The sequence below is a fragment of the Dasypus novemcinctus genome, chromosome 2, assembly GCF_030445035.2.
Source record: "Dasypus novemcinctus isolate mDasNov1 chromosome 2, mDasNov1.1.hap2, whole genome shotgun sequence".
NCBI lineage: Eukaryota > Metazoa > Chordata > Mammalia > Cingulata > Dasypodidae > Dasypus > Dasypus novemcinctus.
Genome location: NC_080674.1, coordinates 162,380,673 through 162,407,848, shown reverse-complemented (window position 1 = coordinate 162,407,848; position 27,176 = coordinate 162,380,673). Strand labels below are relative to the sequence as shown.

General features: G+C 38.0%; 1 pseudogene; it reads left to right on the top strand.

Moving 5' to 3' along the window:
* Positions 1 to 1,367: 1,367 nt before the first annotated feature.
* LOC101440659 (SWI/SNF-related matrix-associated actin-dependent regulator of chromatin subfamily A member 5 pseudogene) lies at positions 1,368 to 3,928 on the top strand (annotated as a pseudogene).
* The last annotated feature ends 23,248 nt before the right edge of the window (positions 3,929 to 27,176 follow it).

Sequence of the window (27,176 nt, the reverse complement as noted above, 5' to 3'; positions counted from 1 at the left end):
AAAATGAAGTCATTGCAATGGAAGGGGAGGATTTGTTATCATCCATAATTCAAAAATCAGCTTCAGGTACAGTTGGATCCAGGTATTCCATAATGTGATTATATGTCTCTTAGCAATTTTACTTTATTCTCTATTGGTTTAATTTTTAGGAAGCCTTTTTTTCCCCATGGTGGCAACATGTTAATCAGCAACCACAGCTTCTCATTCTATCAGAATGTGATCCCCAGTAGAAATGGGTAAATTTTTCTCACTATATCCAATATAAGTTATGGTAATATTCTATTTGGGTGTATTTAGGGCATGTGCCATTCCTACACACATACCTGTGGCAGGGGAATGGTATATGCTAATTAGCCTACCATGAGTTACATCCCATACCCAGAGCTCAGAGTAAAGTAAGCCCAATCTATTTATGTAGTCTGAGGTAGGAGAAGGGATATATTCTCAAAGAATAATTAAAAGCTGGGCAGGAAAATACAACATTTATCTCTGACCAAATCACATCCTCTCTCATAATGTCCTGCTGTTTCCTTCTCTATTCCCTTCTGGTCCTTTCCCAACAACTGAAATAAGAAGCTGTTAGAAATATGCCATTTCATTACATAGATTTGTCCATTGTGAATGCATGGGACATCATCCAGAAATAACACATGGGACAATACATATTACAGGCCCCAGTGTGCTGTATAGCCATTGATGCTGAAGCTCATCAGAGACGGAAAGAAACAAAGCAATGCCAGAGCCTTCTGGGGTGTGTACATGGAGGAAGTGGATATTAGCTGACATTTTGAAAGATGACCTTTTAGAAATGCACAGAAGATGAGAAAATACGGTCTAGGTTGGGATCATAATGATGTGATGATGATGGTGATTAGTTTTATTCATTGTTTGCTTATTGTCTGCTTATTCTGTGTTCAGTGCTTTCCCTGAATTATCTGGCCTCTTCACAGCATCTCTGCTATCATTATACTTGCTTATTGGATGATAAGGTGAGACTTGGAGGAATTAAAAAGAATGCAAATTTGCTGAACTGTTAAATGGGGAACCCAGATCTAAACCAGGCAATCTGAATCCAGTCTCATCTTTTGACCACTATACTACTCTGGTTCCCTTAATACATGCTCACAGATTTGCTCATATGCACACTTCTCACTGCTTCCCAACCCCATTCCATTTCTAACTTTGTAGCAAACATTGTTTGCTCTATTAACAGCCTGACAGCTTAAGTCATACGGACAAGGGATAGAAAATCAGCACTAAGAGAGGAAAAACAAATGTGGGTGGACCTGTTTCTTCTCCACCAGCTCATTGAGACGTAGGCACCCTGGCCTCCCTTCCTCCCAGGCCAGCCTTCCGCACAAGGGGTAATGCAGGCGGATGACGTCACATCATCCACGGCTGAGCCTTCACCCTATCCCCACCCACCCTGTCCGCCCTCAGAGAGCTGACCTTCCAAGAACACATCCTCCACTAGCAGTGGTGGGAGCCACAACAGCAACAAAGGCTGCCCCCAGAGTGTGCCTGCCCAGGCGGCTCCCTCTGTGGCCAGCGCCAGTCCCGCTGATGTGAAGATGGAGGACGTATTTGATGATGCATCAGCTGGAAAGCAAAAAGAAATCTAAAAAACAGATCCTACTAATGAAGAAACAATGCAAACTGACTGAGCAAATAGAGTTGAGTATTTGTTAAAGCAGCCAGAGCTCTTTGCATATTTCATTCAGCCTGCTGCTCAGAAGATTCTAGCGTCATTTTTGACGGTGAAACCAGGGCGCCCAGGAATAAAAAGGGAGAGACAGAACTTGCCTTCAGTTGGAGATCACAGATTACTGACACTGTAGAATAGAGCAAGAGGAGAATGATGTAGTATTAACAGAAAGCTCCAAAGCAACTGATGTTTGCATTCAATTTGAAGATTTTCCATCATATATAAAATGGGTGTAAACCGGGAGCTTATCAGATTGAAGGATTAAATTGGCTCATTTCTTTGTATGAGAGTAGCATCAGTGGTATCCTTGCAGATGAAATGCGCCTGGGAAAGACTCTTCAAACAATTTCTCTTCTTGGGTACATGAAATACTATAGAAACATTCCTGGTCCTCGTGCAATTTTGGTTCCTAAATCTACATTACACAACTGGATGAGCCAATTCAAGAGATGGCTCTGTTTGCTTGAGAGTCAATAAAGACCAATGAGCTGCTTTTGTCAGAAACATTTTTTTTTACCAGAAGAATGGGACATATGTGTAACATCTTATGAAATGCTTTTTAAAGAGAATCTGTTCAAGAAATTTAATTGAAGGCCTTAGTTATAGATGAAGCTCACAGGGTCAAAAATGCGAACTCTAAGTTGTCAGAAATAGTGAGGGAATTCAAGACTACAAATAACCTGTTATTAACTAAAACACTTCTTCAGAACAGTTTGCATAAACTCTAGTCACTTCTTAATTTTTTTTTTTTTTTTGCCAGATATCTTTAATTCAGCTGATGGCTTTGATTCCTGGCTTGATACACATAATTGCCTTAGGGATCAAAAGCTGGTTGATAGGCTTCAACAGTTTTGTGTTCTTTCCTCCTTTGTCAAATTAAGACTGAATTTGAAAAGAGTTTGCCTCTGAAGAAGGAAGTTAAATCTATGTGGGTCTCAGCAAAATGCAAAGGGAATGGTATACACAGATATTAGTGAAGGATATAGATATACTAAACTCTGCAGGAAAAATGGGTAAGATGAGATTGTTGAACATTCTGATGCAGTTGAGGGAATTCTATAATCATGCATATCTTTATTTTATAATTTAAAAATTTTTAATAATATTCCTTTTAATTAAAAAAGATATTTAGATTACATAAGTGTTACAATTTGTTACAATTGATCAATACATATCGTTTTTATGGAGCTGAACCTAGTTCACCTTATACAACAGATATACATCTAGTTACCAATACTGGCAAAGTGGGTGGTGTTAGATAAGCTGCTCCTTAAATTGAAAGAATAAGGTTCCCAAGTACTAATCTTCAATCAGATGACAAGAGTATTGGACATTTTAGAAGATTATTGCATTTGGAGAAGATTCCATCAATGCCTACAATGAACCAAACAGCTCTAAGTTTGTTTTTATGTTAAGCATGCATGTTGGAGGTCTTGGCATCAGTCTTGTTACTGCTGATATAGTGATTTTGTATGATTTAGACTGGAATCCTCAAATAGTTCTTCAGGCTATGGACCAAGTATGTAGAATTAGACAAGTCAAGGCAGTAAGAGTGTTCTGCTTTATTACTGACAACACTGTAGAAAAAAGAATATTGGAATGTGGGGAGATGAAATTCAGACTGGATTCAATAGACATTCAACAAGGAAGACTTGTGGATCAGAATATGACCATAATTGGGAGAGATGAAATGCTTCAAATAATTCAACATTTATGCAACACACGTATTTGTCTCAAGAGAAAGTGAGATACTGATGAAGATATGGATAGTCTTCTGGAAAGAAGTGCAAAGAAGACTGCACAAATGAATGAAAGCAACTCTCCACAATAGGTGAAGCTCACTTAGAAACTTTACAATGGATACAGAGTTGAGAATTTATAATTTTGAATAAAAGGACTGTAGAGAAGTACAAAAGGTTGCATTCACAGAGTGGAATGAACCACTGAAATGAGAAAGAAAAGCCAACCTTGCTGAAGATGCTTATTTCAGGGAAGGTGCTCATGTCAGTGAAACTAAAGCACCCAAGTCTCCTCAACCCTGAAACAACCCAATGTGCAGGATTTCTAATTCTTTCCTTCATGTTTATTTGAATTGCTGGAAAGAGAAATTATTTATTATATAAAAAATCTATTAGATACATGGCATCTCAAAATTCTTGCATACCAAACGCAATCCAGGCACAAAAAGAACTGCTTAAGATGCATATCACTATTGCAGGGTGATGGGAATATGGAGAAACATGGGAAAACTATGATTGGTGTGACCTATAGATTGTGGTTAACAGCAATACTATAATATTCTTGCGTCAATGCCAAGCTGTACTGTGTTGATAATGGAGGTGTATGGAAAAAGTGTGCCAAATGTATGCTATGGACCATGACTGGTGATAATAGTCTGATGATATTATCTCATAATCTTTAACAAATGATCCACCATGGTGTGAAGTTGTATGGGAAATCTACATATCTGTATGATTGTTTTGTGCGGTCACCCCTCGGGCTGAAGTGTGGTTTGCTGGCCTGGCAGGGGAGCGGCCGCGGTAGGCCTAATTCCGCTGCCCCCATAATAGTGTGGTTGGTCGGGCCCACCGCCACCCCTGAAGGAAGCTCGGCATGGGCGCAGAGTGCCCTCGGGTCTCCCCTTCTCGGCAGCCATGCTTCCGCGGCCGCCCCTCCTCCCAGATGGCGCCACCCGATGCCTTGTGGGGCGGCATCCTTCTTCCTTCTCCCTGCGCAGGCGCAGGGCAGAAAATTCCAGTCTGCCCTTTTCCCCTCCCCCGACAGCAGCAACAGCCAGGCGTGGGCGGAAAAATCCAGCCCGCCCTTTTCCCTTCCCCCGACAGCAACAACAGCCAGGCGTGGGCGGGAAACTCAAGTCTGCCCTCCACCCCAGCAACAGCAGCCACCAATCCCTAAACCCTGCCCCTTCCCCCAGCAACAGCGACAGCCAATCCCTAACCACCACCCCTCCCCCGTCCAGTACCGCCCACTGACCTTTCGCCGGCAACCAATCAGAACACGGCATGGCTTCGACCAATCAGCCTTCCCCAGCCCCTATAAAACTGTTGCCTCTCCCTCACTAAAGTGGACTTGCGTGTTTACCTTGTCTCCGTGGTAGTTCTGCCGTGCGCCCTCCAGTCCTGAGAGCCCCCGACAAGGGCCTGGCCTCCCTTGTCCCCAGTTCGTCGCCGGCTTCGCCGGGCGACCCCGTCAGCCGAACCGCGCAACCCCTTGTGAGACCGATCCCTCGTCTGCTGCCGGACCGATCCCTCGTCCCAAGTGGGACCGACCCCTCGTCCCAAGCGGGACCGACCCCTCGTCCAGAGCTGGACCGACCCCTCATCCGCAGCCAGACCCCACCTCTACCGACCGAGCAAGCCGCCGTAGTTTTGCAAGTTCACAATATCTGTAACAAAAATATATTTAAAAAATAGTGTGGGTTGGCGGAAAAATACACCAAATGTAAGATAAGAACTATAGTTGGTAGGAATATTTGGATGATGCTCTTGCATAGTTCGTAACAAATGTTTCACACCAATGCAAAGAGTTGGTGGAGGGGTGATGTATGAGACCCCAGTGTGATGTTATGTATGTTTATTTTGTAAGTTCACAATCTTTACTATACACTTATTGCTTATGTGTGTTCAGGTATGAATGATATACTTTAATAAAAAAATTAAATGTAAAAAAAAGAACTTAAAATTTATGAAGCTGAGTCATGAAGAATTAGAGGAAAATGAGAAGATGTTAACACAGGGATTTACCAATTGGAATGAGAGATTTTAACCAGTTTATCAAACCTAATGAGAAGTGGGGTTGTGATGATATTGAAAATAGAGCAAGAGAGGTAGAAGGAAAAACTCCATGACACAGAGAAGATTATGACTCAGATTGAAAAAGGGGAGAGGCAAGAAATCAGAGAAGAATTAGTATATAAAAAAAAAAAAAACACGACGCAAAGATTGGATGGTACAAAGTACCTTTTCATTAGCTGAGAATATCATGTGGTACTAACAAAGGAAAAAAAACTATACTGAAAGTGAGGAACATTTCTTATTTTTGTGTTTCACAAACTTGGATTAAATAACAAAATGTTTTACGATGAATTGTAACACTGTATTTGCAACTCTCCTCAGTTTAAATTTAACTAATTTCTTAAATCCAGAACTGCAATGGAGCACCAGAGGAGGTGTAATACCTTAATTATCTTCATTGAAAGAGAAAACATGGAACTGGAAGAAAAGGAGAAAGCATAGAAAAAGAAACAGAAACCAAAACCTTCAACATAGAAAAATAAAATCAAAGGAGCACCTGATGGCAGAGGAAGAAAAATGAATCTGAAACTATGAATGCATATGTTTCATAATCACTAAATTTAAACCAATAGTTCTTTAACTTATGGTTCTTCATAAATTGTACTGTACAATGGGGATATTAAGCCATTAAAAGACATCAGGGGAAGTGGATGTGACTTAAATGGTTGAGTGTCCACCTCCCACATGGGAGGTCCTGTGTTTGGTTTCTGGTGCCACCTAAAAAAAAAAAATTATTAAAACAACTCAGGGGAGCCCATGTGGCTCAATGGTTGAGCTCTGACTTCCCACGTATGAGGTCATGGGTTCAATTCTTAGCCCCCAGTACCTATTAAAAAAAGACAACAGTTTCATCTGTTTACTAAAATAGAAACATAGGATGTAGTTCTGCTTTTCAAAAGGCAACAGCTGTGCTGTATTTTTTTATTATTATTAATACATGAAGTAATAGGCATTCATTTATTTTTAAAAAGTTGTGGTAGCTATATTAATTTTAGATAACAAAGCAGACATCAGATCAAGGAGTATTATCATGGATAAAGAGGTACACATTACATAACAATAATGGTGTAGATTCTCCAAGAGGACATAACAATTCTTAATGTGTATGCACCTAACAACAATGCATCAACATATGAGAGGTGAAAACTGTGAAAACTATGGAATTATAAGGAGAAATAGACAAATCCTTATTCCAGTTTGGGGACTTTAATACTCTTCTATCAATAATGACATATCCAGCAGGTAGAAAATCAGCAAGGTTAGCATTGAACCGAATAACAACATATTTCATCCAACAGAGTACACATTCTTCTCAAACACATGTGGAAAATTCATCATGGTAGACCACATTCTGGGACATAAAATAAAACACCTTAAATTGAAATGAATAGAAATCATACAAAATATGCTCTCAGATTATAGTGAAACTGAACTAGAAATTAATAACTGCAGGAACATTCCAAAATACTCGGAAATTAAACAACTCACTTCTAAATAACACATGAGAAAAGAAGGCTCAAGAGAAATTAAAAAAATATATTTTAATGAAATAAAATGAAAATATAACATTAAAATTGCAGGATACAGGAAAAACATTGCTAAGAGGAAAATTTATAGCATTGAATGCATTTATTACAAATTAAGAAAGATCTAAAATCAATAATCTGAACTTCCACCTAAGAAAACTAGAGAAAGAAGAGTAATATAAGTCTAAAATGAGCAGAAGAATAGCAATAAGAAATATCAGAGCAGAAATCAATGAAATTGAAAACAAGAAATCAATAGAGAAAAATTAATGAAACCAAAAGCTGGTTTTTGAAAAGAACAATAAAATTGATAAACCTATAGCCTGGCTTACCAAGAAGAAAAGCAATGACACAAATAAATATCAGAAATGAAAGAAGGGCAATTACAACTAAAACCATGGACATTAAAAAGATAACAAAAGGAATATTATGAACAACTCCATGCCCCCAAATTTATAACTTAGATGAAATGGACCAATCCTTTGAAAGATAAAACTACCAAAGCTTACACAAGAAGAAATGGATAATCTTAACATGTATATATCTAATAAATACCAATAACCTTATGGTACCAGGACTGAACGGTTTCATTGGTGAATTTTACCAAATAATTAAGATGAAATGATGTCAATTCTCTACCATGTCTTACAGAAAAATAGAAGTAGAGGGAATTTTCTACAAAGCCAGCATAACCCTACTACAAAAATCAGCTAAAGATATTACCAGACAGGAAAACTACTACAAATCAATATCACAAGTGAACATGCAAAACTCCTCAACAAAATATTAGCATGCAAAACTTCTCAACAAGATATTAGCATGCAAAACTCCTCAACAAAATATTAGCACATTAAGTCCAAAAGAGTATGGAAAGAATCATATACTATGACCAAGTGAGATTTATTCCAGGCATGTAAGGCTGGTTCAACATTCAAAAATCCAGGCATGTAAGGCTGGTTCAACATTTAAAAATCAACCATCTAATGAAGAGAAATCATATGATATCATCAATAGCTGCAGGAAAAAAAATTGACAAAATTCGACACCCATTCTAGATAATAATTCTTAATAAACTATGAAAAGAGGCCAACTTTCTCAACTTGATAAGGAACATCTACAAAATCACATTTAATAGTAAGAAACTAAATGCTTTTCTGCTAAAGATCAGGAACAAGGCAGGGATGCACCTTCTTGCCACTCCTATTCAACACATTATTACTAGAAATCCTAGCTATGCAATTAGACAAGAAAAGGAAAAAAAGGTATAAAAATTGGGAATAAGAAAAAAACTTACTTTGTTAACAAATGACATGATTGCCTATGTAGAAAAACCCTAATAATAATAAAAACAAAACAAAACAAAAAAACAAGAAAAACTTCTGGGACTAATAAGTGATTAGAGATAACTCAAAGGTTAATATAGGAATCGATTGCTCTTCTTTATACCAGGAGCGAAAAATTGAAATTTGAAATTGAAAGCACATTACTGTTTATTTCTGCACCCAAAATAATGAAGTACTTGGATATAAATATAAGAAAATATGTACAGGATCTACATGAAGAAAGCTACAAACACTGATGAGAAAATCAAAAAAGATCTAAATGAATGGATAGATATTCTATATTCATGTATAGGAACACTTAATATTGTTATGATGCTAATTCATTAAAACTTTTGATCTATAGATTCAATGAAATGCCAATCAAAATTCCAGAAAGTTATTATGTAGATATCAACAAACTGAATCTAAATTTTATGTGGGAAATCAAAAGACCCAGAATGGCCAAACTACTACTAAAGAATAACAAAAGAGTTGGAGAAATGGTATTATGTGTATTTTAAGCCTTACGGAAAGACTACAGTAATCAAGGTAGTGTTATAGACAAAATAATAGAAAATTAAATCTATGGAACTGAATCAATGTCCAGAAATAGAGTTACACAAATAATTGTCAACCTAACTTTGACAAAGTAGCAAAGATGATTAAGTGGAGAAAGAATAGTGTTTTCAACAAAAGGTTCTGGAACAACTTGACCTCCATGTGCAAAAAGGTGATTCTAGACACATCCCTTAATATTTCACTAAAATGAACTAAAAAATGGATCAGAGACCTAAATGTTGAACACAGAACTATAAAACATTTAGAAGATAACTTAGGTGAAAATCTAAATAACCTTCAGTTTGGCAATGAGTTTTAGATACAACACCAAAAGGACAATCCATCAATGAAAAAATTGGTAAGTTGCACTGCAAAAGGCAGTGTTAAATAAACGAAAGACAAGTGACATATCGAGAGAAAATATTTGCAAAACACATATCTGTTAATGGACTTGTATCCAAATAATAAAAATAACTCAAATAAAACAAAAAATTTAATTAAAAAGTGTGAGAAAGTTCTGAACAGACATCTCACTGAAGAAGATATACAGATGGCAAATACGTATAAGAAAAGATGCTCAACATCATATGCCCTAAAGGAATTGAAAATTTACACAACAATTAGGTACTACTAAAATCCTGTTAAAATGGCTGGAACTGAAAAACTGACAATACCAAAACTGACAAGGGTGCAGAACTATAAGAAATCTCTCATTCATTGCTTTGGGAGTGCTAAATGGTAGAGCTACTTTAAAAAACAGTTCAGCTTTTTCTTATAAAGCTAAATATTGTCTTACTGTGGGAGTCAGCAGTTGTGGTTAATAAATAGGTTTTGAAGAGAGTCAATAAAGTTAATTTTTATGAGTCCCTCTAAGTCTGATGCCCTGAGGAGTGTCAAGCAGAAAGGGGCTTGATTTTCACTATATATACAACTAAGTGTTAAGTGAATAAAAGAGAATGTGGGCATCAGAACTTAAAAGAGAAAAGGTACTAAGAAATCTGCTAGACTCTGAATAATGAGTGGAGAAATCTCAGAAAAAATACGTACATCTTCCAAAATATTTCCCAGATAAGCCTGTTTAGGGTTCCATAATAAGCAATTCATTTCAACAGTTAAAATTGTGCTATGGAAAACATCAAGTAGCATGGAAAATTTTTTATAATACATTACTTTAAAATTACTGGTTAGAAAATAAATATGTGTTATATGAGGTACATATATAGATATATAGAGAGACAGATATGAATATACTTCAAAATTTTAATAGTGGTTTTTTCATTTCATTCAGCCACAGGCATTTACTGTACCCCTGTTTGGCACCAATCAATGCAAATTACATCTAGGTTCCTGGAAAATGGACAAGTAAAATATCTTATTTTGATGTCATTATATTTATGGTTTACATTGCTTTTACCAATCAGGATTCTTCAAAACTGGCTTTTCTTATGGCTCTGTCCAGCTTCTGAAGTAGCTCAGCATATTGAACCGGCTAGTATATACTGTGTGCGTTTCTTTTTTTTTTCTTTTTAAACTAATTTATTGCAATATACCACTCACACACAAACATACATAAACAATAAATGTATAACAATAGTTTGAACCTACAAAACAAACATACACAACATCATACAGGACTCCCACAACCCCACCCCACAGTCAACAACTTGTACTACTGCCAAACCTCCCCAACTAATGATTAAGTGAGCATTGCCAAAATATTACTACTAACCAAAGTATTTTCCCCCAACCAACCCCTTTATTATCTTTATATCATTTATATATGAACATACATAAACAATTAAGTGTATAGTAAAAGTTGTGAACTTACAAAGCAAACATGCATAATATCACATAGGGGTCCAATACATCAACCTTCCACCAACACCTTGCATTGTTGTGAGATGTTTGTTACAAGTTATTAAAGAATATTATCAAAATCTTACTACTAATCATTGTCTTTATCTTACATCTGGTGTGTATTTCCCCAAGCCACCCTATTATTATTTTTTAAATATATTTTTTACAACAGAAGTTGTAAACTTATAAAACAATGATACACATGTGCAGAAATCCCAAACAACACCCCTCCATCAGCACACCACACTGTGGTGGAATATTTGCTACAGTGAAGACAATATCATCTGATTGTTACCATGTCAATAGTGTATACTTGGCTCACATTTTCCATACTGCCTCATTATCAACACAGTACATCTTTCGCATAGATTCAAGAATATTAAATTATTTGTGTGCTTTTCATTTATGGAAGGAGGGAACTGAGCTTCCCCTGTTATCACTTCCAATGCTACCCTCTCCCAAGTGATTACAAAAAATAGTGGCTATAGCAATAGAAAAGAGAACTGTATACAGTCTAATGGGTAGTCAGTTCAATTTCCTCTTGCTTGCGGTTTGTGGAATGGCAAAACAACAAAAGAGAACTGAGATCCCACTACCTCCTTTCAGCAACCTGGCTTGCTTTGAACATTTCCTTCTTAAACAACATGTCTCTGTTTTGGATAGGGAGCAGCCAGAACATAACATGGAAATTACAAGCTGGCAGTAGGTGATGAAGGAAGGAACACACAATGCATAGAGTCACATCAACATTAATTATTTATATTGTCGAACAAAGTATTTCAGAATGACTGACATGACTATGGATCTGGGAGGCAGCATCAGAAGGAAGGAAGATAGAACAAGAAGCTGTCATGGTAGAGGCCTGGTCCAGAGGACCTGCGTTCATTGCATGGATTTTGAGGCCCAGAAAGGCAAACATATTTACTGGTTACTTCGCCTCTAAAGTGGGGAGTGACTTTGGACAAAATCAAGTTTCTTCCATATTCAATACCCCGGTGATTTGGGGGCACAATTTCTATTCCCAAAGCTGCTTCTGAGGGTACCCATGCCTGCAGTTACATTGAGGTAGTGACTGCATTGAGTGGGCCATACAGAGAAGGTGGCCATACTTTGATAATAGTATTTATTTTCTCACTGAATCCTTACAGCCTTGTAATATAATGGTATTATCCCATTTCTTGGGATAAGAAATTGAGACCCATCAAAGTTTAACCAGACACCAATAACCCTGAGAATATAAAAATAAATAGATTCTGATGGGACAGAATGAGGTTAAGTGGTAAAAGGTACTTACACAAGTTATCAGAATGGAACTAAACAAAAGGAAAGTTCATTCTGGAGAGACCCACAATCTTTAATGATGTTTTCAGAGAATATTATGCTTGGATGCAAAATATGTGTTGCCAAAGAACAGAGGAAGCATGGTAATGAAGAGGAAGTAGAGAGGAAGAAAAAAAATGGAAAGGCCAACTTCCTGAAGTTTGCTTCTTGCCAGATATTATGCATAATTTCTCCAATGGAATAGCCCCTTTCATCTCTAGCTCACAAACATTCTATGAGGTTGGTGCTGATTGACTCCAGGTGAAGAAAGGGAGCTTAGAGTAGTACTGGCAGAGCTGAGTCAACCCTAAGGAGTCTGAAATGGGCATACTTTGCCACTCACCTGTACTGAATAAAGGAAGGAATGATTATATGGATGAGCTGAATCAGGAGGTTTTGTGGAAGGGTGGCATTTGAGATGCTGTCAGAGGATGAATAGGATTTTGTCAGGGGAAGATGGGCCTGGTCTGTAAGTAGGGCAGAGTTATTGTCAATTGAAGGAGAGACCTGAGGTAAGGTATGGCAGTGTGGCATTTCCAGGAGAATAAAAAGTGATCTTTATAGGAGTAACAGGTGTGAGTGAGAAAGAAGTAAATGAAAGGTTGTTGTTTCTTGTGGTAGTTTGAGACTGTATGAACCTCAGAAAATTGTGTTCTTGATATTGATCCTTTACTGTGAGTGTGAACCTATTATAGGTGGGACTATTTGATTAGATTACTTCAGTAAGGCATGGCCCCCTTGGGATGGGTCTTACTCCTTTTGCTGAAGACCCTTATAAATGGGGGGAATATGGTACCTCAGAAACAGAAAAATCTACAGAAGCAGAGAGAGAAAACTACTAGAGAAGGAGAGAGGAAGCCAGAAGCTAAAGCAAGGAAAATCAGAGAAGGGAGAGACCACAATGCTTTGATGTGCTGGTAGCCAGGGAGAAATGCATCATCTGATGAAGCCTTGATTTGGACATTTACATGGTCTCATAACTGTAAGCTTATAAAATAATAAATTCCCATTGTATAAGCCAACCCTTTTCTCGTATATTGCCTTGACAGTCTTAAATGACAGGTTAAGCAGTTTTGACTTTTTCCTATAGGCATTGAGAGAGGATCAGAAACCATGGGATGTTCTGATCTATGCATGATGAAGACTCTGACACCAAGATGATAACTTCTGACCATGCTTTACCTGTGCTCCCAGTCACAATAGGGTTTCTGATAGTGCCAGTGGCATCTGTAAGAAATACAGATACTGGTCACATTCTCTAGTTTGAACATCTGAGCTTTGACCACCAATTACTATCAGGGCAGAAGTTTTTGCTCACTAATTATATTAGTCAATCAAGTGGGTGCTGATGCAAAATACCAGAAATCAATAGGTTTTTTAAAAGGGTATTTATTTGGGGGCAAGAACTTACAGTTATCAGGGCATAGCACATAAGTTACTTCCCTCACCAAAGTCTATTTCCACTTTGGAGCAAAATGGCTGTCTATGCCTGTGAGGGTTAAGGCTTCCTGAGTTCCTCTGGTCTCAGCTCCTGTTTTCTCCTCAAGGTCAGCTGTGGACTATGAGGCTTTCTAGACTTTGCCTCTCTCCACAAGGTCAGCTGCAGACTATCAGGCAAACAGCTCTGTCTCTGTCCCTGAGGCTCCAGCTTCAGCATCAAACTCCAACACCAAAACTCCAACATTAAAAGCCCTAATATTAAGAACCCCTCCAGCTCTGTCTTTTGCAACTCCTTTTATCTCCAAGTCCCCACCCTCCAAAGGGCAGGGACTCAATGCCCTACTGACACAATGCCCTATTTTGATTACATAATCAAGTAAACCTCTGAATCCAATGTAATCTCATATGCCCAGAGGAAAAGACCAGTTTACAAACAAAATCCAATACTTCTTTTTGGAATTCATCAATAATATCAAACTGCTACACTCCAGCCTCTGAATTCCAAAGAGACATTACAATGTTCAAATTAACTTAAATCAGCAACAGTGCAAGTACTAAATCATATCACAATCAGTTTAAAGAAATAGTTTGTCTTCAGGCAAAGTCCCCTCTGTTATAGACCCCTGAAATTTACAAAACAATTCATCTACTTCCAATACACAAATGGATAGATAAAGGATAAACATTTTCATTACAATAAGGAGAAATTGGGAAGGAAACATGAGTCATGGTTTCTCCACAGTTCAGTAGACCTGCAGGGAATCCTGTGTTCAATTTCAAAGTCTGGGAGTCATTCTTAAAATGATCTTTTCTTCTTTTTGGGGCCATATGGGGACCCATCATTTCCACCGGCTTGCTCAAAGGCCGTTTTCTTGGTCCCACCCTCAACAAGCATCTGGGTGTCGACCAAGCTCCATATCTCTCCCTCCAAGACTGCTGGGGTGATTGCCACACCTCACCCAATCTTTGGGTTAGAGTCTTAACGCCATTAGTACAGTGATGTGAAGACTACATTCCCCTTAACCTTTAGCATACAGGCTCAATCCTCAGAGTAATAGTTGACCACCTGGCCTTCCCTAACCTTTGGGGGAGAGTCCACCTCTCTCAGCACTGTGGGGTGCTGATCTTAACTGCCCTAATCCTCAGGGAATGTGCTCCACCCTCTCTCTACTGTGGGGCAGCAAAACTCTCCCAGAACATGAGACAGGAACATCCACCCTCTTCAATTGCTGGGGCAAACTCACCTTCTCTGTACACATGGGTGGGGTTCCTCTCTTGGCCCAAGGTGAAGTCTTATTTCCAGATCTCAGCATCCATGGTTTTCCTCTTAAAGTTGTTTCTCCTTCAAACTCTCCTTTCCATGTCCTTTTTATTCCAGGCTGACAGTGGTTTTGTTCATACAGCTCTCTCTTGGTTTAGCATGTAGTTAGCAGGGGTCCAAGTCATCAGACAGTAAGACTTTCCACACGTCTTTCCAACATAAAAACATCTTCAATCTTGATTTACAAGTTCCAAGTTTAGTTAAATCCTCCAATGGGGCACTTTCATCTGGGATCTTGATTTCCAGAAGCTTAGAATTTCCAGAATCAGTTTCTATTTACTTTGTACCAGACAATTCAGTCCTCAGCATATCTCTTTCATCTAGCATTTTGCTATAAGCTGCAAGGAGAGGCCAAGCTGCATTCTCTGGGTTTACTTTGGAAATTTCTTCAACTAAATGCCCAGGTCTCCATTTTCAAATTCTGCCTTCCATAAAACATCAGGAGTTAATCTTGCTGAGTTCTCTGCAATTTTAAAACACGAATCACCTTTCCTCTCATTTCCAATAATAGTTTCATCATTTACTTCTAAAGCATCATAAAAAGTCTCTTTAGCATCCATATTGTTATCAACAGTCTCTTTAAAGTAATCTAGACCTTTTCCATCAAGCATTTCATATTCCTTCAAAAAATATCCCTTACCCACTTATAAAACCATTCCGGCATTATGGTAATTGCAAAAGCACTTCTCCACTCCTTGGTATCAAATTCTGTATTAGTCAGCCAAGGGGGTACTAATGCAAAATACCAGAAATTGGTTGGTTTTTATAAAGGGTATTTATTTGGAGTAGGAGCTGACAGTTACCAGAGCATAAAGCATAAGTTATTTCCCACACCAAAGTCTATTTTCACGTGTTGGGGCAAGATGGCTGCCAACATCTGTGAGGATTCAGGCTTCCTGGGTTCCTCTAGGCTCAGTTCCTCTGTTTTCTCTACAAGGTCAGGTGTAGACTATCAGGTGAATGACTCTGTCTCTCTCCAGCTTCAGCATCAAACTCCAACATCAAAACTCCAACATTAAAAGCCCTAACATTAAGAACCCCTTCAACTCTGTCTTTTGCCATTCCTTTTATCTACATGTCCCTACCCACCAAAGCGCAGGGACTCAATGCCCTACTGACACAAGTAAACCTCTGAATCATATACCCAGAGGAAAAGATCAGTTTACAAACATAATCCAATAGTTCTTTTTGGAATTTGTCAATAATATCAAACTGCTCCCCTAATTCATTTGTAGTTTCATTCACCTGTTGACTCACTGGCTTGTTCATTTACATAACTATTTATTCACCAATATTTATCAAACAATTATTCTATACCTGGTGCTATGTTCAGCACTGGGAATTCAGATTTTATGAAACACAGCCCCTGTTCTGTGGTGTCTCATTGTGTCAAAGCAGAGATATATATGTCAGCCAACAATGGTAATATAATATAGTTTAATATGTGAAATTAGAGTAGTGTGTAAAGTGTACAACAGGTAGAATCAGTAAACTTTGTTTCATTCACAAAGCAATGATTGGGAATTTTCTTTAACAAAAGGGAAGTAAGCAGGGTAATCAGGGAAGGGGAATGCTCAGAATGCTTGAGCTGGAACTTGAATAATTTGATGGGAACAGGGAGGGACATAAGGAGAGAGGAAGCATCCCAAGCAAGAGAATTAACATACTTTTATGTTTATAAAGCTACCCAATGTATTATTCATTTATGTAACAGATCTTTTAAGAGTACTTTTCTAGGGCCAGATGACTGTGTTAGTCTCAAAAGAATGAGTACTCATGGAAGCTTATAGTATAGTGTGGAGACAGGAATTCATTTATAAACCACATAAAAATACACTTAAATGCTGTGACTGGAACAGAGCTATGAGTGAGATTCCTGGGACTATGTGTACTTCACTATATCTGGAGCAGAGGGTACAGGGTAAGATCTAAAAGGGGGAAAATGAGAGACATAAAGAGGGGTCAGATCATCTAGGACCTCGTGTACCTGGCATAGACATATGGACTTTATCCAGCAGGCAAGAGGTCATAGATGGAATGAAGGAAGGAGGAGGAAGGCTCACATGTGGATATTTGAGATACTTCATTTTCATGACCATTTGATGAGCTGGTTTGAGGCACCTAAAACTGAAGGCAGAGAGGGAATGCTCTTCCAGAAATTGTAGTGGGAGATGCTGGGAGTCTGTCTAACACTGTGACTCTGGGGAGGAAGAGAAGTTTAGACAAGAATTGGCGATGTTATGGAGTTAGATGCAATTGGGTTTGCTGATCATGTAAATTTAGGACAGTATTTCTCCAAGTGTGACTGGGAAACCACTTGGATCAGAAGTCTCACCCTCTCTTGGAGGAGGGGCTCAGGAATCTACATTTTAGCCTCATCCCCACCCACCTTCCAGTTGACTCTGAAGTATACAGATATCCACTGCAGTGTGTGGCTTCTGATTTAGGAATCAGGAGATAATGGTGCAATTGGTTCTCAAACTTGAAGATGCTTGAGGATCCCCTGGGACATTTGTTTAAAATGCACATTCTCAGGTAGTGTAATTCCAATGCAAGAGGAATCATTTAGAAATAATTCATGTGATGTCCACTGGCTTAGCTCATCTTACCATCTTGACCTGCTTCTTGCCGCCAGTCACTCAGAATTCCTCACTGATACACATACTCTCAGATGAGACTGAAGTATAGGGGTCACCCCTCAAAGTCTTATTTCCCTCACTGAACTCTGAGCAATTTAAGACAGGGAGCAAGCATGTCTTTCTCAGTCCTACCCTAATTGTAACACAATACTCACAAACAATAGCCTCTCAACACATTTGTCATCTGCAACTCCAACCACGGAAAAAGATGCCCTGTGGGAAAGAAATTACTTAAGCAATACACATTGATGAGTAGCATTAGAAAAGGCTTTTGAGAATGTCATTAGTGAATGAGCTATTTCCTCTATGAACAGCTGTGTTCATATCCTTCCCCCATTCAAAATAGAATTAATGCTAGCTAAAACTGACATCAAATACTGCTATGATGGTAGTTTAGGCCGATAGCATCTTTTTTGGAGTCTTCAAAACTGTCATTGTAATTGTTCATATAAAATACCTGCTTGGCATGAGGTCCCGTACCAATTTATATTTATACGACAGGATGGCAAGACTTCGAAAGCAGACATTATGGCTGTCTGTCAGTTCTAAAAGCCCTGATTTACTGTTATGCCTCACTGGGATGAAGGTAACTTTTTTTTTAACCTTCATTTTTTTAAGCCTTCATTGGAGGTTGCCTCTATCTTTTCTCATTGTTCCCCTCCCTCCAAATATTTCATAATCACACACGTAACTTAATGGTTGCATCAGAAATTCTTTTTGCTGTGATACATCTCTTCAGTTTCCTTTTTCTATTGCTTCTGGAAATTGTGAAAATCTGTTGTTCAATTAAGTAACTTTCAGAAAGCTGTCAGCCTTTTCTTGGTGCGTCCTCACAGGCAGATCAATGGGCATGAGAGGAGCTAACCTCCAGGATGGGCAGGGAGTGCTGGAAAAGGTCTTGAGTGATGGTGGCTGGGACTCAGCACAGGCACTGAATTAATCAGACTGGCATGGAGGGAGTCACACTTTCCCATTAGGGTTGTCATGAAACCAAAGATGGGTAGATTAAATAGTTGGGGTACCAAAGCCTGTACCTTTAATTCCAAAAATATCAATAAACTAAGGTTAGTCTAGAGCCTAGGGCCCCATCAAGAACTGAAGTTCCTAGATTTAATTTCCAACTTTGACTCTGGGGAGTCTGATCTAAATTGCTCTAGACCTGGGGGAATGACACAACCTGAGATTGTCAGAGAGGGAGAGACACCTGAGCTGGTATGAGGCTATACCTCCCATGCAAGTGTGAGATCTCAGGATTTGACCCAGGCCCCAGGAAGCACACATAGTGCAGAGGAGGGGCAGGAACATTTGAACTTCCTCAGTAGCCAGCCGAGGGATAACCTTTGTTTCATTTTTCCCTGTCAAAATCCCCTGCCTGTGTCTTGCTCTTTGTTTGACACATTCTCAGTCTTTCTCTGAATTGATTTTATGTTTTAATTGCTTTGCTATTACTTTTATTTCCAAGTTTAACACTTCCATCCCTCATCCCACCCCCAAATGGGAGTTAAAGTTGAGTGCAGTCCAGGTGACAAGATGTTATCTTCAAACCTGTCAAATAGAAAATCATTTAATAGTCCTATTTTAATGTGATCTCCCTCACACACACATACCTTAAATTTCAAATTTAAGAAGATCAGGGGCTTACATTTAATCAGTTTAGACACAAATGAGTCATTAAAAAAACATAATACTTTTTAATGGAAAATATTCTCCTTGTAACCTCTGCTTGTGTCAATGTCTTCTCTTCTCTTTTCCTAACCACTACAGCCTATAATAATCATGCTTTCATTATTTATTAGTTTTTATTGCTTAAAAGTTTTCAGGGCATGGTTCTCCTTCCCAGTATAAAGAGATGTATTGTTTGTTCTGAGTAAAACAATGTATGCTCAATAAAATAATATCAATTATTTCTGAAAATATAAAGATAAATTTAAATATCTGCAATGGAGCATGTGTGTGCTTTAAATGGCATAATACCATATCCTGTTTCATAACTTATTTTTTCATTTAACAATAAATTCATGTATACATATATTCCAATGTGAGATCTGTATCAACATTTTAATGGATAATATTTTACTAGGTATATAGATTACAATGTATTTAATTACTCTTCCTTAAAGTGTATTTAGATTGTTTCCACATTTTTAGTAGTCTCATGTCAGTGAAGTAAACGTCCTTTTGTGTTCGTTTTTATATACTTTATAGTAATTTCCTCAAGATATCGAATTAGAAGGCTATGTTGAAAGACATCATTTTTAAGAATATTTGAAAAATTTTCCTCATTGTCACTTTTACTTCCAACAGTGTACGGAAGTTCAGACTTCTCCTTTATTCCCACAGACATGTATACTAAAATTCTTTATGATCGTTAACTATCCCTTTTATCTCTATAGAATATATCAGTGTTTTCTCTGATTTGGGGTTTAGGCATACACAGTCATACTTTGGTAATTGACTGCTTTGAAACTCTTTGAATTTGTACTTGACTCACTTTGATATCAAAATTTTGTCCCAGTACTCTTCGTTTGTTTGGTACTCAATTCATAAGCCAGAATTTGTCAGTATTGTTGCCTCCTGACTCGCTATGCTTTCCAGCTGAAACAAAATGTCACACATTAGTCACATGGTAGCCCTTGCCCTGTGTACATCCCACTGTGGTCTTATCTTAGCTTCTGTGGTCATTTTGTGTATGTTTGCATTTTTTTTCTCATCATGGATCCTAAGAAAATGAGCAGAGATAGTGCTGAGTAGGAAAGAAAATTACTTTGCATCACCATTAGACAAAAAAAAAAGAAATAATAGGTAAATAAGAGAGCGGTATTCACATTACTGATCTTACTAGGGAATACTGTATGTCTAGAACAATGGTCTCCACCATCATTAAGAATAAAGAAACAATAAAAAAGGCTAAAGTTGAGATAGAAGTTAAAGCAATAAAAATCAGTGTTCCCAAACACTCCAGGAATTTGAAAAGCTGTAATTAAATTGAGTAAAGGAGAAGCAGTTAGCTGGCAAAAGTGTTGCATGCCAATCTTTTGAAAAGCAAATCCAAACTGAGTGATGAGAGTGTTGAAGTTTTTAAGGCCAGCCACGGCTGATTAGATAATTTTTAAAAAGGACCAGCATCCACAGCGTCATGAGGCATGGTGAGGCAGTGAGTCCTAATAAAAAGGCTGCTGATGAATTTGTCAGTGAATTTCAAGACTATGTAGAGGCTGAGGGTCTTATTCCCCACCAAGTTTTTAATTGTGATGAGGCCAGAGTTTTTTGGAAAAATAGACTGAGTAGGACCTATATCACAAGAGAGGTGAAGGCATTACCCAGCCATAAACCAATGAAGGACAGGTTCATTTCATTGTTGTAGGCAATGCTAGTGGGGCCTTAAAACTCAAGCCTCCACTAGTCTATCATAGTGAAAACTTGTGAGTTTCCAAGAAGCATAATGTCATAAAATGTAAATTCCATGTGATATGGAGGGCAAACAGCAAAGCTTGTGTCATAACGTAATTTTTCACCTAGTGGATTAATGAAGTGTTTGGTCCCTCAGTGAAAAAAATATTTGCTGAAGAAAGATGTGCCTCTGAAAATTCTCCTACTTTTGGACCATGCACCTGCCCACACTCCAGGCTTGGAGGATGACGTACTGGAGGAGTTCAGGTTCATCACTGTAATGTTCCTACCCCCAACACTATTCCTCACATCCAGCCCATGGACCAGCAGGTCATTTTAAACTTCAAAAAGTTTCACACCAAGTTGCTTTTCAGAGGTGCATTGAGATCACCTCTGACACCAAGTTGACCCTCACAGAATTCTGGAAGGAGCATTTCAATATCCTGCACTGCCTTAACCTTATTGAGAAGGCCTGGAACAAAGTCTCTTATAGGACAATGAATTCAGCATGGAAGAATTTGTGGCCAGAAGTTGTGACTCAGAGAGACTTCAAAGGATTTGAGATTGACCCCAAGCACGCGGGTACAGAGGGTACAGTTGTGTAGGATATTGTATCTTTGGGCTAATTCATGGATCTGGAGATCAATGCTGGGAATGTTGAGGAGTTAGTAGAGGAATATCATGAAGATCTCAGCACTGAGGAGCTGCAGGAACTACAGAAGGATCAGCAACAAAGAGATTTCTTCAGGTGAGGAGATAAGAGAGGATTCCCCCAGTTCCTTGATAAAAGAAATGTATGCAAAATGGACAGAAGTTCAAAACTTTGTGGAGAAGTACCGTCGGACAAACCTCTGACTAGCAGAAATGTGAATTTTTTGAATGACCAAACAATTTCATACTTTCGAAGAATTCTGAAAAGAAGACAGAAGCAATCCACTTTGGATAAGTTTTTTAATGAAAGTGACAAAGAGAATGTCAGAGGCTGTGGTGCAAGTTGAAAAAAAGGCAGAAAAGAGTAAGAATGCCTGAAATGCAGGTGCCCGATGTTCTACTGGAGAGGTGCTCTCCTTCCAAGCAACACTCATGTACACTCTCCTCCTCACCACTCTCTTCCCACCATCCCATTAGGCCAAGGACTCTTCCCAGTACAGGCAAAGTGAAGTTTTTATTTTATTTCATCTAAGTATGTATTAATTTTTCGGTTTATTTCTCATGTAAAGTAATTATATACAACCTTAAAAATGTGCATTGTCTTTAGTTTGGGAACACATTAAATTTATTTACATTATTCCTTATGGGAAAAATTTGTTTGGTACTTCTTTTTTTGGTACTCATCGCTCCTCCCAGAACCAATTAAGAGTGAGTACCGAGGTATCACTATATAGGCTTTTGGTGACAATAAAAGACTTAAAGCATTCTCCCTACCTCTCCTAATATATTATAAATTACTTTCCATTGATGACACAATCATCTATCTATATCATGGGCTTTCAACTTCATTACTTTGTAGGACAGTTCCAATCCTTTCTTAGTTCATTGTGTACTCCCTTACAAAAAAAGAGATTTTAAAAATCAAAATTTTTATAGAATGATTAGCATGTTTTTCCTCCCCAAAGCAGCTAACATTTATTGATATCATTCTATTCTGTTATTTTTTCATTCCTGCTGGATAAAGTCTGTGTTACCACAGCCAATAAAATATATGTTGAACTAATAGATGTGACAAAATCTAAAGCTACCCTGTGCAATATGGGCAGCCACTAGCCACAGGTGATTACTAAGAACTTGAACAGAGGCTATTCTGAACTGAGGTATGCTGTGAGTGTAAAGTGCCCAGTGGATTTTGGAGACTTAGAAAAAAATGTGAAATACTGAAAAGTTGTTGTATTGATTTCATTTTGAAATGATAATGGGAGTGCATTGGATTAAATGAAATGTATCGATTAATTTCACATATTTCTTTTTATTGTTTTAATATGACTATTAGAAAATGTAAAATTACTTATGTGGCTCCCATTATATTTCTATTGGACAGTGTTGCTTTAAAGGGTTTTACATTGTAAGTCTTAAGACCATAAGATACGAGCCTGAAATTTCCTCCTGGATGGTCTTCAGGTCAGAATTTTATCTTTTGTTTTTCAGCAACAAAGAGCAAACACAAAAATACCATTCTCATATTGGTTAATGTTTGCCTTGTCTTCCACCTGAGGAAGTCTTGTAAAAGGAAATAACTCCAACCAGAATAATTGGTGCTCTTTTAGAAAGAAACTTAAATTGTAAGTGAAGAGAAAAATTGAAGTAGTTCTGACTTTGAACAACTGTTCTTGTTACCACAAAGACACGGTTACAGGTCTGGCTGCACAGTGTAAACTATAGGTCTCCTCAAAATTCATGTATTGCAAAATAGCAAAGGTGTGGAAATTAATGAAAGGAAGCATGGGCAGAGCTGTGAGAAGGGATCCTCTTCTGGCTTCTGGTGGTACCTTCTGTGGGGTCAGAGGAAAAAGAAGGGCTGTTCCCACCTGCTTCTCATTCTTGTCTCTGGGGATTGTGTCCTTTAGTGGCACTGTTCCTTCTTCCCATTAAAATGAATGACCCAACATTTCTCATTTTGTAGATGAGAAAAATGATTTAAATTCATGAAATTAATGGCCCCAGGCCCTGGAATTAAATCATTCATAGAATCAGGACTCATATTCAGGTCTTCAAAATCATTGTGCAAAGCTCTTTGTATCAGTCTTCAGACTCCCATAACAATCCTTTTATGAATGGTATATTTTGGCTTTCTCCCCACAAAATTTTCATTTCTAGTGTCTCCTAAAGTTAGTTCAATCAATTGGCTTTGGCAAAGTCATTTTTATATTAGATATCTTGAACTCAAGTTTTTCTTATTAAAATGTTTCTCGCTTTCCTAAAATTTAGATTTACTTCACTATTAGCAGTAGCCTTATTACTTGTTTCTGTGTTAACATATATCCTTTGTGGGTGCCATGGAAATAGCTTGAGCTCATTAAAACTAGAATGAGTCCCAATATAAACTACCTATACATTTTAGAAAGAGACAATCACTCATTTGCCACAAACTCAGTCCTACTCAAATATGTGAAGGAGAAGAGGAAATACACATGGTTCACACACCTTCTCTGGAAGGACTGTATTTGGGAAAAATAAATGTTCTAGTAAAATGAAAGGATCAATAGGATAGCTAATATATTGGCTATAGCATGAACTATTTTGTGTAGATTCTTCGTTTCTCATGTTTAGTGTATTTCTTCATTTGCCTATCCATCTACATATCTAACAGTGTATATTGACCTTCAGTGTAGACTCTTTTTACTACTGTAGGGAGGGAAATACTCATAAGAGAAGGACCTACTGTCAAGAAACTTACAATGGAGCTCTGGTTCTCATATTAAGAGATCCTAATTTTAAGGGAAAATTGTGATTTGGGGGATCTAGGAAACTGATGGGGGTGGGATATTGTCCTTTCTGAAGACTTTAGCCAATGAAGGCATAACCTGAGAGGAGTGAATGAAGGCCTGAGATAGGAGAAAAGCAGAAAGGATGCATGCACAGACATAGGGTGATAAACTTCCCTTCCTCCATAACATTTCTAATTGTAATCCATTAGTAACCAGATTTTGTCTAGGCTCTTGACTAAGCAACAAGAAATGAATTTTAAGAGCATGTTGGGTTAGTTAGGCCAATAATTTATTAAGATAGGGAAGGAAGAGAAATGGGAGAAAATAATAGATCTTGGGTCTCAGGTAGAGAGGAAAGGGCTGAAAAGTGATAAAGAGGACTGATTTATAGAATACAATTTCCCAATATAGATTATAAATGCCCAGATTTTACTTGCATGGCCATCATGGCAGGGGGAAAGACAGTGAGAGCAGGGCACAGAAGGCAGGAACAGGACAGAAACAGGCACACAGACCAGCAGCAAGACAGGCACTGGGACAGTGCAAAGGCAAGAGAGCAAAGGGCCTTTGCACTTGCTTTTTAAACATTAATTATTCCACCCCTTCGCCAATGGCAGGGAAGAGTCCCAGCTGTTTGCTGTTTTGATCGATTACCCCACCCATTAATCTCCCCCTGAAGGGTCCAATGATAAGGTCCTTGGAGAATATCCAGGGCTTTTCCTGGCTTCTGGTGGAAATCTCCTTCTGAATGGCAGATCTTGTGAGGATCTCCAGTAGCCATTTTGGGGGTGGACTTTTTTGCCAGGTTCCAGGTCCATCTCTTGATTCCCTATTTTACTAGCCTGCTTCACTTTGAGAAAAGAATCATAAATTCAGATCATAAAATAATGGGGGATTCATCAGATCTTGCATCTTGACTATAAAGAGCTAACTGCTCAGCATATTCTCTGAGTCTTGGGTAAGTTTATTTTGGGTTAGTTAAGAGATATTTGGTCAAGTGAAATGATTTTGTTCTTCAATTTGCATTTTCTTTGAAACTTAGAAAAGCAAGACTTAGGCCCTAGATTAGAAAAACAAAGCCACTTCATCTCTCAGTAAATAGCCATTTCCTGTAACAAGTCTGATTTCTTTTCCCAGATGTCTGGCATTTGTAGGCCTGGTGTTCTATTTCTAGAATTGTTTCTAATGGACCTCTCTTTTCTCAACCTTCCTTCCTTCTGCCTCCTGCTTGTTGAATATATTGCTACTACTTTGTAGCCCTGTTCACAACTCAAAGGGAGCCAACTACTCCATGGCAGAGGAAAATACCACTGAATGTTAGGACTTATCTAAATTATGTTCTTTGAGAAACTCTGTAATCTATCACTTGACAAATTTTTAGTAAGCACTACGATTAAGAACAATGAATGGCATGAAGATAGATCAAATAAGTGTTCACACTTTGAAGTAGAACATAAACTATCAGATATAAACAGGTATATACACAATTGCTTGAGATTGGGAGTCAGAAAAACCTTGTAATTCTTGGTTGAGTAGTGACTTTGAATTGGTGGCTTTCTCTTTCTTGGTCTGTTCTCCCTTCCTTTGACTTGGGGTCTTAGTCCAGTACTTAAAATCCCTTATCTAACTAGAAAATAATGTGAGGTAATATATATCGAGTACTTACTGTGAAGCAGAAGCTATGTTAATGACATAAGTGATTTCTCTAGTTTAATTCTCATAGCTACCCTCTGAGGCTAGGTATTACTGCTATCCCCACTGTATAGCTGAAGACATTTAAGCTTAAGCATTTGGTCCAAAATCACATAGGTGTTGAAAGGTGGGCCTGGGACTTGAACCAAGGCAGTTGGGCTTTAGAGCTGAGCTCTAGGCAACTAATGTCTTCCTATTCAATGACTGCATGATAACACTGTCCCAAACCTCAGCATACAGATAGTGATACTGAGGTTAGAAAATATGACTATAGTTATCCAGGAAACCTTTCCCAAGATTCTAAAATATGAACTTGAACTTTTGGGGAATTTTTGAATAGGAAAGGAAGTAGAGTGACAACCTTTTAGATTGAGAGAGCCAAGTATAATATTGTGTCAGGAATGAACAGGATGTGTTTGGGGAGCATGTATGTTGGTCAGCTTGGTTTGCTTGAAGAATTTTGGGATTGGTGAGTTGAGTAGATAATAACATTAGCAATGGATGGCATCAAATATCTACCTTAGTAAACAGAAATAAAGTAGTTAATTCAACACACACTGAAAGAAACAAGGGATACAAATATATCCATGGGGCCTAACAGTGAATTGGCTTTGACTTTAAGTTATAGCACTGGTATTTGCTACTTCTGGGCCTTGAGTGATTATTTAACATGTCTGGAATTTAGTCTTCATCTGTGGAATAGGAATAATGATACTTATTACATAGTTTTGTAAGAATACAGTTGTGTCTTTATAGTGCTTCCAAAATAGTATATGTTGGATAAACACTAATACTATTATTGCTCAAATTAAAAGACATAATCCATGTATTGCTGGATTTCCTCTAGGTTCTTGGCTATGTTACAAAAAAAGAATTTTAAGTACATTGCCAGTTTAGTTAGGCTAGTAGTTTATTAAGAAAATGAGAAAAGAGAAATGGGAGAAAATAACAGATTATGGGTCCCAGGTATAATTGTGGGTTGGCCCAGGGAGAGAGAGGAAAAGGGCTAAAAAGGGGTAAAAAGAGATTATTTACACACTGCAAATTTCCATACAGAATACAGGTCCCCAGGTGTATTTGTGTGCTAACAGGCAGGGAGAGAAAGGGCAAAACAGGCCAATTTAGTCTCTGTACTTGCTTTTTAAAACATTAATTACCATGCCCCCTGT